The sequence below is a fragment of the Convolutriloba macropyga genome, chromosome 2 (genome assembly GCF_964194025.1).
Source record: "Convolutriloba macropyga chromosome 2, txConMacr16.3, whole genome shotgun sequence".
Taxonomy (NCBI): Eukaryota; Metazoa; Xenacoelomorpha; order Acoela; family Convolutidae; genus Convolutriloba; species Convolutriloba macropyga.
The window spans coordinates 6,513,831-6,527,469 of NC_134469.1; the positions used below are offsets into that span (position 1 = coordinate 6,513,831).

General features: G+C 45.2%; 1 protein-coding gene and 10 non-coding genes across 11 annotated transcripts in view; 10 read left to right on the forward strand and 1 right to left on the reverse strand.

Moving 5' to 3' along the window:
• The window catches only part of LOC142335094 (uncharacterized), an 86,315-nt gene that overhangs the window by 18,777 nt on the left and 53,899 nt on the right, over positions 1 to 13,639 (reverse strand). The gene's annotated exons all lie outside the window — the stretch shown is intronic.
• Positions 4,352 to 4,422, forward strand: Trnaf-gaa (transfer RNA phenylalanine (anticodon GAA)). Its single transcript has one exon. It is a non-coding gene; the product is annotated as a tRNA-Phe (tRNA).
• Trnaf-gaa (transfer RNA phenylalanine (anticodon GAA)) lies at positions 5,214 to 5,284 on the forward strand. Its single transcript has one exon. It is a non-coding gene; the product is annotated as a tRNA-Phe (tRNA).
• On the forward strand, positions 6,077 to 6,147 carry Trnaf-gaa (transfer RNA phenylalanine (anticodon GAA)). Its single transcript has one exon. It is a non-coding gene; the product is annotated as a tRNA-Phe (tRNA).
• On the forward strand, positions 6,939 to 7,009 carry Trnaf-gaa (transfer RNA phenylalanine (anticodon GAA)). The gene has a single exon. It is a non-coding gene; the product is annotated as a tRNA-Phe (tRNA).
• On the forward strand, positions 7,801 to 7,871 carry Trnaf-gaa (transfer RNA phenylalanine (anticodon GAA)). The gene has a single exon. It is a non-coding gene; the product is annotated as a tRNA-Phe (tRNA).
• Positions 10,282 to 10,352, forward strand: Trnag-gcc (transfer RNA glycine (anticodon GCC)). The gene has a single exon. It is a non-coding gene; the product is annotated as a tRNA-Gly (tRNA).
• Trnag-gcc (transfer RNA glycine (anticodon GCC)) lies at positions 11,096 to 11,166 on the forward strand. The gene has a single exon. It is a non-coding gene; the product is annotated as a tRNA-Gly (tRNA).
• On the forward strand, positions 11,973 to 12,043 carry Trnag-gcc (transfer RNA glycine (anticodon GCC)). The gene has a single exon. It is a non-coding gene; the product is annotated as a tRNA-Gly (tRNA).
• Positions 12,595 to 12,665, forward strand: Trnag-gcc (transfer RNA glycine (anticodon GCC)). Its single transcript has one exon. It is a non-coding gene; the product is annotated as a tRNA-Gly (tRNA).
• Positions 12,814 to 12,886, forward strand: Trnag-gcc (transfer RNA glycine (anticodon GCC)). Its single transcript has one exon. It is a non-coding gene; the product is annotated as a tRNA-Gly (tRNA).

The window sequence follows — 13,639 nt, forward strand, 5'->3', positions numbered from 1 at the left end:
TATTGAAGAGTATGTCCATACCAGTATTGTCAAGCATCGGTGGTTTAGTGGTAGAATTGTCGCCTGCCGCGCGATAGACCCGGGTTCGATTCACGGCGATGGAACTTATTTATGCGCACGAAAAAAGAGCATATTATTATCAGAGAATAGCAGAGAAAAACGCGCACGCAGACAAAACCACGCACGCAGAGGAAAATGCGCACGCAGAGAAAAATATATGATTATAGAGGAGGTCCCTACCAGTACTTTCAAGCATTGGTGGTTCAGTGGTAGAATTGTCGCCTGCAAAGCGATAGACTTGGCAGTGATTCCCCGCCGATGGCACTTATTACCTGCGCACGAAAAATGCGCAAATTTTTATCAGAGAATAGCAGAGAAAAACGCGCATAAATAGGAATATGCTCACGCAGAGAAAAATATATGATTATAGAGTATGTCCATACCAGAACTTTCAAACATCGGTGGTTCAGTGGCAGAAGTGCCGCCTGACAGGAGATAGACCCGGGTACGATTCCCGGGCGATGCAACATATTATCTGCGCATCAAGATTTTTCTCCCACCATACCTAACTTCAGAGACCAACTGTCATAGCATGGCAAATGGGCGAATAAGCAGGCTAGTATGCTATATCAAGCAGGAAACAATAAGATGCATATAATTTGCAAACCAGCGCAAATTCTGGTTCTGTTGCCCGCGCAGAAGAAAATGACAGAGAAAAATTTTCACGCAGAGAAAAGTGCGCACAGAGGAAAAATGCGCACGCAGAGAAAAATATATGATTATAGAGTATGTCCCTACCAGTATTGTCAAGCATCGGTGGTTCAGAGGTAAAATTTTCGCCTATAACGCGTAAACTCGGGTTCGATTTTCGGCCGATGTAGCTTATTATATGCGCACGAAAAAAGCGCATTTTATTATCAGAGAATAGCAGAGAAAGATGCACACGCAGAGAAAAATAAGCGCACGCAGACAAAGACGCGCACGCAGAGAAAAATATATGATTATAGAGTATGTCAAAACCAGTACTTTCAAGCATCGGTGGCAGAGTGGTAGAATTTTCGCCACCCGGGTTCGATTCGCGGCCGATGCAACATATTATCTGCGCATCAGAACTTTTTCCCGTCCAAAACTACCTTTAGAGACCAATAGTCATAGCATGGCAAACGGGCGTATAAGCAGGCTAGTAAGCTAAATCAAGCGGTAAACAATATGGTGCATATAATTTGCAGACCAGCGCAAATTCTGATTCTTTTGCCCGCGCAAATAGAAAAATATATCAATATAGAGTATGTCCATCCCAGAACTTTCAAACATCGGTGGTTCAGTGGCAGAAGTGCCGCCTGACAGGAGATAGACCCGGGTACGATTCCCGGCCGATGCAACTCTTTATCTGCGCATCAAGATTTTTTCCCCACCATACCTAACTTCAGAGACCAACTGTCATAGCATGGCAAATGGTCGAATAAGCAGGCTAGTAAGCTATATCAAGCAGTAAACAATAAGATGCATATAATTTGCAAACCAGCACAAATTCTGGTTCTGCTGCCCGCGCAGAAGAAAATGAGAGAGAAAAATTTTCACGCAGAGAAAAATGCGCACACAGAGGAAAAATGCGCACGCAGAGACAAATATATGATTATAGAGTATGTCCCTACCAAAATTTTCAAACCTCCGTGGTTGAGTGATAGAATTGCCGCCTGCCACGCGATAGACTCGGGTTCGAGTCCCGTCCGATGCAACTTATTATCTGCGCACGAAAAATGCGCAAATTATTATCAGAGAATAGCAGAGAAAAACGCGCACGAAGACAAAAACGCGCACACAGAGGAAAATGCGCACGCAGAAAAATGTATGATTTTTGAGTATGTCCCTACCAAAAATTTCAAGCATTGGTGGTTCAGTGGTAAAATTGTCGCCTGCAAAGCGATAGACTTGGTATCGATTCCCCGCCGATGGCACTTATTACCTGCGCACGAAATGCGCAAATTATTATCAGAGAATATCAGAGAAAAGCGCGCATAAATAGGAAAATGCGCAAGCAGAGAAAAATATATGATTATAGAGTATGTCCATACCAGTATTGTCAAGCATCGGTGGTTCAGTGGTAGAATTGTCGACTGCCACGCGATAGACCCGGGTTCGATTCACGGCGATGCAACTTATTTATGCGCACTAAAAAAGAGCATATTATTATCAGAGAATAGCAGAGAAAAACGCGCACGCAGACAAAACCACGCGCGCAGAGGAAAATGCGCACGCAGAGAAAAATATATGATTATAGAGTATGTCCATACCAGTATTCTCAAGCATCGGTGGTTCAGTGGTAAAATTTTCGCCTGCCACGCAATAGACCCGGGTTCGATTCCGGGCCGCGCACGAAGAAAGCGCATATTATTATCAGAGAACAGCAGAGAAAAACGCGGACGCAGACAAAACCACGCACGCAGAGGAAAATGCGCACGCAGAGAAAAATATATGATTATAGAGGAGGTCCCCACCAGTACTTTCAAGCATCGGAGGTTCAGTGGTAGAATTGTCGCCTGCCACGCGCTACACCCGGTTTTGATAGACCCGGCCGATTCAACTTATTATCTGCGCATCAAAGCTTTTCTCTCGCCCATACCTACCTTTAGAGACCAATTGTCATGGCATGGCAAATGGGCGTATAAGCAGGATAGTAAGCTATACCAGGCGGTAAACAATAAGGTACATATAATTTGCAAACCAGCGCAAATTCTGATTCTTTTGCCCGCGCAGAAGAAAATGACAGAGACAAATTCGCGCGCAAAAAAGCGCACCCAAAGAAAATGATATCAATATAGAGTATTTCCATAAAAGAATTTTCAAACATCGGTGGTTAAGTGGTAGAATTGCCTCCTGCAACGCGATAGACTCGGGTTCGATTCCGGGCCGATGCAATTTAATATCTGCGCACGAAAAATTCGCAAATTATTATCAGAGAATAGCAGAGAAAAACGCGCACGCAGACAAAAACTCGCACGCAGAGCAAAATGCGCACGCAGAGAAAAATATGATTATAGAGTATGTCCCTACGATTATTGTCAAGCATCGGTGGTTCAGTGGTAGAATTGTCGCCTGCTACGCGATACACCCGTGTTCGATTCCCGCACGATGTAACTTAATATCTGCGCACGAAAAATGCGCAAATTATTATCAGAGAATAGCAGAGAAAAACGCGCACGCAGAGGAAAATGCGCACGCAGAGAAAAATACATGATTGTAGAGTATGTCCCTACGAGTATTGTCAGGCATCGGTGGTTCAGTCGTAGAATTGTCGCCTGCCACGCGATAGACTCGGGTTCGATTCCAGGCCGATGCAACTTGTTATCTGCGCACGAAAAATGCGCAAATTATTATCAGAATAGCAGGAAAAAACGCGCACGCAGTCGAAAACGCGCACGCAGAGAAAAAAGCGCACGCAGACAAAAATATATGATCATAGAGTGTGTCCCTACGAATATTGTCAAGCATCGGTGGTTCAGTGGGAGAATTGTCCCCTGAAAAGCGATAGACCCGTGTTCGATTTCCGGCCGATGGAACTTAAAATCTGAGCACGAAAAATGCGGAAATTATTATCAGAGAATAGCAGAGAAAAACGCGCATGCAGACAAAAACACGCACGCAGGGGAAACTGCGCAAGCAGAGAAAAATATGTCCCTGCGAGTATTGTCAAGCATCGGTGATTCAGTGGTAGAATTGTCGCCTGCCAAGCGATAGACCCGGGTTCGATACCCCCGATGAAACTTATTATCTGAGCACGAAAAATGCGCAAATTATTATCAGAGAATAGCAGAGAAAAATACGCACGCAGGCAACAACGCGCACGCAGAGGAAAATGCGCACGCAGAAAAAACGTATGATTATTGAGTATGTCCCTACCAGTAATTTCAAGCATTGGTGGTTCAGTGGTAGCATTGTTGCCTACCACGCGATAGACTCGGGTTCGATTCCCCGCCAATGCAACCTATTATCTGCGCACCAAAAAATGCGCATATTATTACCAGAGAATAAGAGAGAAAAACGCGCACGCAGACAACCACGCACGCAGAGCAAAATGCGCACGCAGAGAAAAATATATGATTACAGAGGAGGTCCCTACCAGTACTTACAAGCATCGGTGGTTCAGTCGTAGAATTGTCGCCTGCCACGCGATAGACTCGGGTTCGATGCCAGGCCGATGCAACTTGTTATCTGCGCACAAAAAATGCGCAAATTATTATCAGAATAGCAGAAAAAAACGCGCACGCAGACGAAAACCCGCACGCAGAGGAAAAAGCGCACGCAGACAAAAACATAAGATTATAGAGTATGTCCCTACGATTATTGTCAAGCATCGGTGGTTCAGTGGTAGAATTGTCGCCTGAAAAGCGATAGACCCGTGTTCGATTCCCAGCCGATGGAACTTAAAATCTGAGCACGAAAAATGCGGAAATTATTATCAGAGAATAGCAGAGAAAAACGCGCATGCAGACAAAAACACGCACGCAGGGGAAACTGCGCAAGCAGAGAAAAATATGTCCCTGCGAGTATTGTGAAGCATCGGTGATTCAGTGGTAGAATTGTCGCCTGCCAAGCGATAGACCCGGGTTCGATACCCCCGATGAAACTTATTATCTGCGCACGAAAAATGCGCAAATTATTATCAGAGAATAGCAGAGAAAAATACGCACGCAGGCAACAACGCGCACGCAGAGGAAAATGCGCACGCAGAAAAAACGTATGATTATTGAGTATGTCCCTACCAGTAATTTCAAGCATTGGTGGTTCAGTGGTAGCATTGTTGCCTACCACGCGATAGACTCGGGTTCGATTCCCCGCCAATGCAACCTATTATCTGCGCACCAAAAAATGCGCATAATATTACCAGAGAATAAGAGAGAAAAACGCGCACGCAGACAACCACGCACGCAGAGCAAAATGCGCACGCAGAGAAAAATATATGATTACAGAGGAGGTCCCTACCAGTACTTACAAGCATCGGTGGTTCAGTCGTAGAATTGTCGCCTGCCACGCGATAGACTCGGGTTCGATGCCAGGCCGATGCAACTTGTTATCTGCGCACAAAAAATGCGCAAATTATTATCAGAATAGCAGAAAAAACGCGCACGCATACGAAAACGCTCACGCAGAGGAAAAAGCGCACGCAGACAAAAACATAAGATTATAGAGTATGTCCCTACGATTATTGTCAAGCATCGGTGGTTCAGTGGTAGAATTGTCGCCTGAAAAGCGATAGACCCGTGTTCGATTCCCGGCCGATGGAACTTAAAATCTGAGCACGAAAAATGAGGAAATTATTATCAGAGAATAGCAGAGAAAAACGCGCATGCAGACAAAAACACGCACGCAGGGGAAACTGCGCAAGCAGAGAAAAATGTGTCCCTGCGAGTATTGTCAAGCATCGGTGATTCAGTGGTAGAATTGTCGCCTGCCAAGCGATAGACCCGGGTTCGATACCCCCGATGAAACTTATAATCTGCGCACGAAAAATGCGCAAATTATTATCAGAGAATAGCAGAGAAAAATACGCACGCAGGCAACAACGCGCACGCAGAGGAAAATGCGCACGCAGAAAAAACGTATGATTATTGAGTATGTCCCTACCAGTAATTTCAAGCATTGGTGGTTCAGTGGTAGCATTGTTGCCTACCACGCGATAGACTCGGGTTCGATTCCCCGCCAATGCAACCTATTATCTGCGCACCAAAAAATGCGCATATTATTACCAGAGAATAAGAGAGAAAAACGCGCACGCAGACAACCACGCACGCAGAGCAAAATGCGCACGCAGAGAAAAATATATGATTACAGAGGAGGTCCCTACCAGTACTTACAAGCATCGGTGGTTCAGTCGTAGAATTGTCGCCTGCCACGCGATAGACTCGGGTTCGATGCCAGGCCGATGCAACTTGTTATCTGCGCACAAAAAATGCGCAAATTATTATCAGAATAGCAGAAAAAAACGCGCACGCAGACGAAAACCCGCACGCAGAGGAAAAAGCGCACGCAGACAAAAACATAAGATTATAGAGTATGTCCCTACGATTATTGTCAAGCATCGGTGGTTCAGTGGTAGAATTGTCGCCTGAAAAGCGATAGACCCGTGTTCGATTCCCGGCCGATGGAACTTAAAATCTGAGCACGAAAAATGCGGAAATTATTATCAGAGAATAGCAGAGAAAAACGCGCATGCAGACAAAAACACGCACGCAGGGGAAACTGCGCAAGCAGAGAAAAATATGTCCCTGCGAGTATTGTGAAGCATCGGTGATTCAGTGGTAGAATTGTCGCCTGCCAAGCGATAGACCCGGGTTCGATACCCCCGATGAAACTTATTATCTGCGCACGAAAAATGCGCAAATTATTATCAGAGAATAGCAGAGAAAAATACGCACGCAGGCAACAACGCGCACGCAGAGGAAAATGCGCACGCAGAAAAAACGTATGATTATTGAGTATGTCCCTACCAGTAATTTCAAGCATTGGTGGTTCAGTGGTAGCATTGTTGCCTACCACGCGATAGACTCGGGTTCGATTCCCCGCCAATGCAACCTATTATCTGCGCACCAAAAAATGCGCATAATATTACCAGAGAATAAGAGAGAAAAACGCGCACGCAGACAACCACGCACGCAGAGCAAAATGCGCACGCAGAGAAAAATATATGATTACAGAGGAGGTCCCTACCAGTACTTACAAGCATCGGTGGTTCAGTCGTAGAATTGTCGCCTGCCACGCGATAGACTCGGGTTCGATGCCAGGCCGATGCAACTTGTTATCTGCGCACAAAAAATGCGCAAATTATTATCAGAATAGCAGAAAAAACGCGCACGCATACGAAAACGCTCACGCAGAGGAAAAAGCGCACGCAGACAAAAACATAAGATTATAGAGTATGTCCCTACGATTATTGTCAAGCATCGGTGGTTCAGTGGTAGAATTGTCGCCTGAAAAGCGATAGACCCGTGTTCGATTCCCGGCCGATGGAACTTAAAATCTGAGCACGAAAAATGCGGAAATTATTATCAGAGAATAGCAGAGAAAAACGCGCATGCAGACAAAAACACGCACGCAGGGGAAACTGCGCAAGCAGAGAAAAATGTGTCCCTGCGAGTATTGTCAAGCATCGGTGATTCAGTGGTAGAATTGTCGCCTGCCAAGCGATAGACCCGGGTTCGATACCCCCGATGAAACTTATAATCTGCGCACGAAAAATGCGCAAATTATTATCAGAGAATAGCAGAGAAAAATACGCACGCAGGCAACAACGCGCACGCAGAGGAAAATGCGCACGCAGAAAAAACGTATGATTATTGAGTATGTCCCTACCAGTAATTTCAAGCATTGGTGGTTCAGTGGTAGCATTGTTGCCTACCACGCGATAGACTCGGGTTCGATTCCCCGCCAATGCAACCTATTATCTGCGCACCAAAAAATGCGCATATTATTACCAGAGAATAAGAGAGAAAAACGCGCACGCAGACAACCACGCACGCAGAGCAAAATGCGCACGCAGAGAAAAATATATGATTCCAGAGGAGGTCCCTACCAGTACTTACAAGCATCGGTGATTCAGTCGTAGAATTGTCGCCTGCCACGCGATAGACTCGGGTTCGATGCCAGGCCGATGCAACTTGTTATCTGCGCACAAAAAATGCGCAAATTATTATCAGAATAGCAGAAAAAACGCGCACGCATACGAAAACGCTCACGCAGAGGAAAAAGCGCACGCAGACAAAAACATAAGATTATAGAGTATGTCCCTACGATTATTGTCAAGCATCGGTGGTTCAGTGGTAGAATTGTCGCCTGAAAAGCGATAGACCCGTGTTCGATTCCCGGCCGATGGAACTTAAAATCTGAGCACGAAAAATGCGGAAATTATTATCAGAGAATAGCAGAGAAAAACGCGCATGCAGACAAAAACACGCACGCAGGGGAAACTGCGCAAGCAGAGAAAAATGTGTCCCTGCGAGTATTGTCAAGCATCGGTGATTCAGTGGTAGAATTGTCGCCTGCCAAGCGATAGACCCGGGTTCGATACCCCCGATGAAACTTATAATCTGCGCACGAAAAATGCGCAAATTATTATCAGAGAATAGCAGAGAAAAATACGCACGCAGGCAACAACGCGCACGCAGAGGAAAATGCGCACGCAGAAAAAACGTATGATTATTGAGTATGTCCCTACCAGTAATTTCAAGCATTGGTGGTTCAGTGGTAGCATTGTTGCCTACCACGCGATAGACTCGGGTTCGATTCCCCGCCAATGCAACCTATTATCTGCGCACCAAAAAATGCGCATATTATTACCAGAGAATAAGAGAGAAAAACGCGCACGCAGACAACCACGCACGCAGAGCAAAATGCGCACGCAGAGAAAAATATATGATTCCAGAGGAGGTCCCTACCAGTACTTACAAGCATCGGTGATTCAGTCGTAGAATTGTCGCCTGCCACGCGATAGACTCGGGTTCGATGCCAGGCCGATGCAACTTGTTATCTGCGCACAAAAAATGCGCAAATTATTATCAGAATAGCAGAAAAAAACGCGCACGCAGACGAAAACGCGCACGCAGAGGAAAAAGCGCACGCAGACAAAAACATAAGATTATAGAGTATGTCCCTACGTTTATTGTCAAGCATCGGTGGTTCAGTGGTAGAATTGTCGCCTGCCAAGCGATAGACACGTGTTCGATTCCCGCCCGATGGAACTTAATATCTGAGCACAAAAAATGCGGAAATTATTAGCAGAGAAAAACGCGCATGCAGACAAAAACACGCACGCAGGGAAAACTGCGCACGCAGAGAAAAATATGTCCCTGCGATTATTGTCAAGCATCGGTGGTTCAGTGGTAGCATTGTCGCCTGCCAAGTGATAGACCCGGGTTCGATACCCCGGATGCAACTTATTATCTGCGCACGAAAAATGCGCAAATTATTATCAGAGAATAGCAGATAAAAATGAGCACGCAGAGAAAAAAATATGATTGTAGAGTATGTCCCTATCAGTAATTTCAAGCATTGGTGGTTCAGTGGTAGCATTGTTGCCTACCACGTGATAGACTCGGGTTCGATTCCCCGCCAATGCAACTTATTATCTGCGCACCAAAAAATGCGCATATTATTATCAGAGAATAGCAGATAAAAACGCGCACGCAGACAAAACCACGCACGCAGAGCAAAATGCGCAGGCAGAGAAAAATATATGATTACAAGGGAGGTCCCTACCAGTACTTTCAAGCATCGGTGGTTCAGTGGTAGATCTGTCGCCTGCCACGCGATAGAACCGGGTTCGCGATAGACCCGGCCGATGCAATCTATTATCTGCGCATCAAAGCTTTTCTCCCACCCATACCCTACCTTTAGAGACCAATTGTCATAGCATGGCAAACAAGCGTATAAGCAGGCTAGAAGGATATATCAAGCGGTAAACAATAAGGGCCATATAATTTGCAAAACAGCCCAAATTCTGATTCTTTTGCCCACGCAGAAAATGACAGAGAAAAATTCGCATGCAAAAAAGCGCACCCAGAGAAATATATCAAAAAAGAGTATGTCCCACAAAGTATCGTCAGGCATCAGTGGTTTAGTGGTAGAATTGTCTCCTGCCACGCGATAAACCCGGGTTCGATTCCCGGCAAATGCCACTTATTATCTGCGCACAAAAAGTGCGCAAATTATTATCAGAGAATGGCAGAGAAAAACGCGCACGCAGACAAAACGCGCACGCAGAGGAAAATGCGCACGCAGAGGAAAATGCGCACGCAGAGAAAAATATATCAATATAAAGTATGTCCCTACAAGTTTTGTCAAGCATCGGTGGTTGAGTGGTAGAATTGTCGCCTGCCACGCGATAGAACCTGGTTCTATTCCCGGCTGATGCAACTTATTATCTGCGCACAAAAACTGCGCAAAATTATTATGAAAGAATACCAGAGAAAAATGCGCAAACAGAGGAAAAATGCGCACGCAGAGAAAAATATATGATTATAGAGTATGTCCTTACCAGTATTGCCAAGCATCAGTGGTTCAAAGGTAGAATTGTCGACTGCCACGCGATAGACCCGGGTTCGATTCCTGGCCAATGCTACTTATTAACTGCGCACAAAAAATGCGCAAATTATTATCAGAGAATAGCAGAGGAAAACGCGCACGCAGACAAAAACTCGCACGCAGACAAAAAAGCGCACGCAGAGGAAAATGCGCACGCAGAGAAAAATATATAATTATAGAGTATGTCCCTACAAGTTTTGTCAAGCATCGGTGGTTGAGTGGTAAAATTGTCGCCTGCCAGGCGATAGAACCGGGTTCTATTCCCGGCTGATGCAACTTATTATCTGCGCACAAAAACTGCGCAAAATTATTATGAAAGAATAGCAGAGAAAAATGCGGACACACAGGAAAAATGCGCACGCAGAGAAAAATATATGATTATAGAGTATGTCCCTACGAGTATTTTCAAGCATCAGTGGTTTAGTGGTAGAATTGCCGCCTAGAACTCGATAGACCCATGTTCGATTCCCGGCCGATGCAACTTATTATCTGCGGACGAAAAATGCGCAAATTATTATCAGAGAATAGCAGAGAAAAATGCGCACGCAGAGAAAAACGCGCACGCAAAGAAAAATATATGATTAGAGAGGATGTCCCTACCAGTACTTTCAAGCATCGGTGATTCCGTGGTAAATTTGTTGCCTGCCACGCGATATACCCGTGTTCGCATCCCGCCCGATGCAACTTAATATCTGCGCACAAAAAGTGCGCAAATTATTATCACAGAATAGCAGAAAAACGCGCACGCAGAGGAAAATGCGCACGCAGAGAAAAATATATGATTACAGAGTATGTCCCTACGAGTATTGTCAAGCATCGGTGGTTAAGTGGTAGAATTGTCACCTGCCACGCGATAGACCCGGGCTCGATTTCCGCCCGCTGCAACTTAATATCTGCGCACAAAAACTGCGCAAAATTATTATGACAGAATACCAGAGAAAAATGCGCACACAGAGGAAAAATGCGCACGCAGAGAAAAATATATCAATATAAAGTATGTCCCTACAAGTTTGGTCAAGTATCGGTGGTTCAGTGGTAGAATTGTCGCCTGCCACGCGATAGACCCGGGTTCGATTCCCGGCCCATGTAACTTATTATCTGCGCACGATAAATGCGCAAATTATTATCAGAGAAAGGCAGAGAAAAACGCGCACGCAGACAAAACGCGCACGCAGAGGAAAATGCGCACGCAGAGGAAAATGCGCACGCAGAGAAAAATATATCAATATAAAGTATGTCCCTACAAGTTTTGTCAAGCATCGGTGGTTGAGTGGTAGAATTGTCGCCTGCCACGCGATAGAACCTGGTTCTATTCGCAGCTGATGCAACTTATTATCTGCGCACAAAAACTGCGCAAAATTATTATGACAGAATACCAGAGAAAAATGCGCACACAGAGGAAAAATGCGCACGCAGAGAAAAATATATGATTATAGAGTATGTCCCTACGAGTATTTTCAAGCATCAGTGGTTCAGTGGTAGAATTGCCGCCTAGAACTCGATAGACCCATGTTCGAGTCCCGGCCGATGCAACTTATTATCTGCGCACGAAAAATGCGCAAATTATTATCAGAGAAAATGCGCACGCAGAGAAAAACGCGCACGCAGAGGAAAATGCGCACGCAAAGAAAAATATATGATTAGGATTAGAGAGGATGTCCCTACCAGTACTTTCAAGCATCGGTGATTCCGTGGTAAAATTGTCGCCTGCCACGCGATACACCCGTGTTCGCTTCCCGCCCGATGCAACTTAATATCTGCGCACAAAAAGTGCGCAAAATATTATCAGAGAATAGCAGAAAAACGCGCACCCAGACAAAACGCGCACGCAGAGGAAAATGCGCACGCAGAGAAAAATATATGACTACAGAGTATGTCCCTACGAGTATTGTCAAGCATCGGTGGTTCAGTGGTAGAATTGTCGCCTGCCACGCGATAGACCCGGGCTCGATTCCCGGCCAATGCCACTTATTATCTGCGCATTAAAAATGCGCAAATTATTATCAGAGAATAGCAGAGAAAAACGCGCACGCAGACAAAACTCGCACGCAGAGTAAATGCGCACGCAGAGAAAAACATATGATTATAGAGTATGTCCCTACAAATTTTGTCAGGCATCGGTGGTTGAGTGGTAAAATTGTCGCCTGCCAGGCGACAGAACCGGGTTCTATTCCCGGCTGATGCAACTTATTATCTGCGCACAAAAATTGCGCAAAACAATTATGAAAGAAAAGCAGAGAAAAATGCGGACACAGAGGAAAAATGCGCACGCAGAGAATATATGATTATAGAGAATGTCCCTACGAGTATTGTCAAGCATCAGTGGTTCATTGGTAAAATTGTCGCCTGCCAAGCGATAGATCAGGGTTCGATTCCCGGCCGATGCAAAATAATATCTGCGCACAAAAAATGCGAAAATTATTATCAGAGAATAGCAGAAAAACGCGCACCCAGACAAAAATGCGCACGCAGAGAAAAATTTATGATTACAGAGTATGTCCCTACGAGTATTGTCAAGTATCGGTGGTTCAGTGGTAGAATTGTCGCCTGCCACGCGATAGACCCGGGTTCGATTCCCGGCCCATGTAACTTATTATCTGCGCACGATAAATGCGCATATTATTACCAGAGAATAGCAGAGAAAAACGCGCACGCAGACAAAACCGCGCACTCAGAGGAAAATGCGCAAGCAAAGAGAAATATGATTAGAGAGGATGTCCCTACCAGTACTTTCAAGCATCGGTGGTTCAGTGGTAAAGTTGTCGCCTGCCACGCGATAGACCCGGGTTCGATAGACCCGGCCGATGCAATTATTATCTGCGCATCAAAGCTTTTCTCCCGCCCATACCTACCTTTAGAGACCAATTGTCATAGCATGGCAAATGGGCGTATAAGCAGGCTAGTAATCTATATCAAGCCGTAAACAATAAGGGCCATATAATTTGCCAACCAGCGCAAATTCTGATTCTTTCGCCCGCGCAGACAAAAATGACAGAGAAAAATTCGCACGCAAAAAAGTGCACCCAGAGAAATATATCAATATAGAGTATGTCCCTACCAGTATTGTCAGGAATCGGTGGTTGAGTGGTAGAATTGTCGCCTGCCACAAGATAGACCCGGGTTCATTTCCCGGCCAATGCAACTTATTATCTGCGCACGAAAAATGCGCAAATCATTATCAGAGAATAGCAAAGAAAAACGGGCCCCGAGGAAAATGCGCACTCTATAATCATACTCTATAATCATATATTTTTCTCTATGTCCCTACCAGTTTTGTCAAGCATCGGTTGTTCAGTGGTAGAATTGTCAACTGACACGCGATAGACCCGGGTTCGATTCCCGTCTGATGTAATTTATTATCTGCGCAAGAAAAATGCGCAAATTATTATCAGAGAATAGCAGAGAAAAACGCGCACGCAGAGAAAAATATATAATTATGAGTATGTCCCTACGCGTATTGTCAAGCATCGGCGGTTCAGTGGTCGACTTGTCGTCTGCCACGCGATACAACCGTGTTCGATTCCCGGCCGATGCAACTTAATATCTGCGCACAATAAATGCG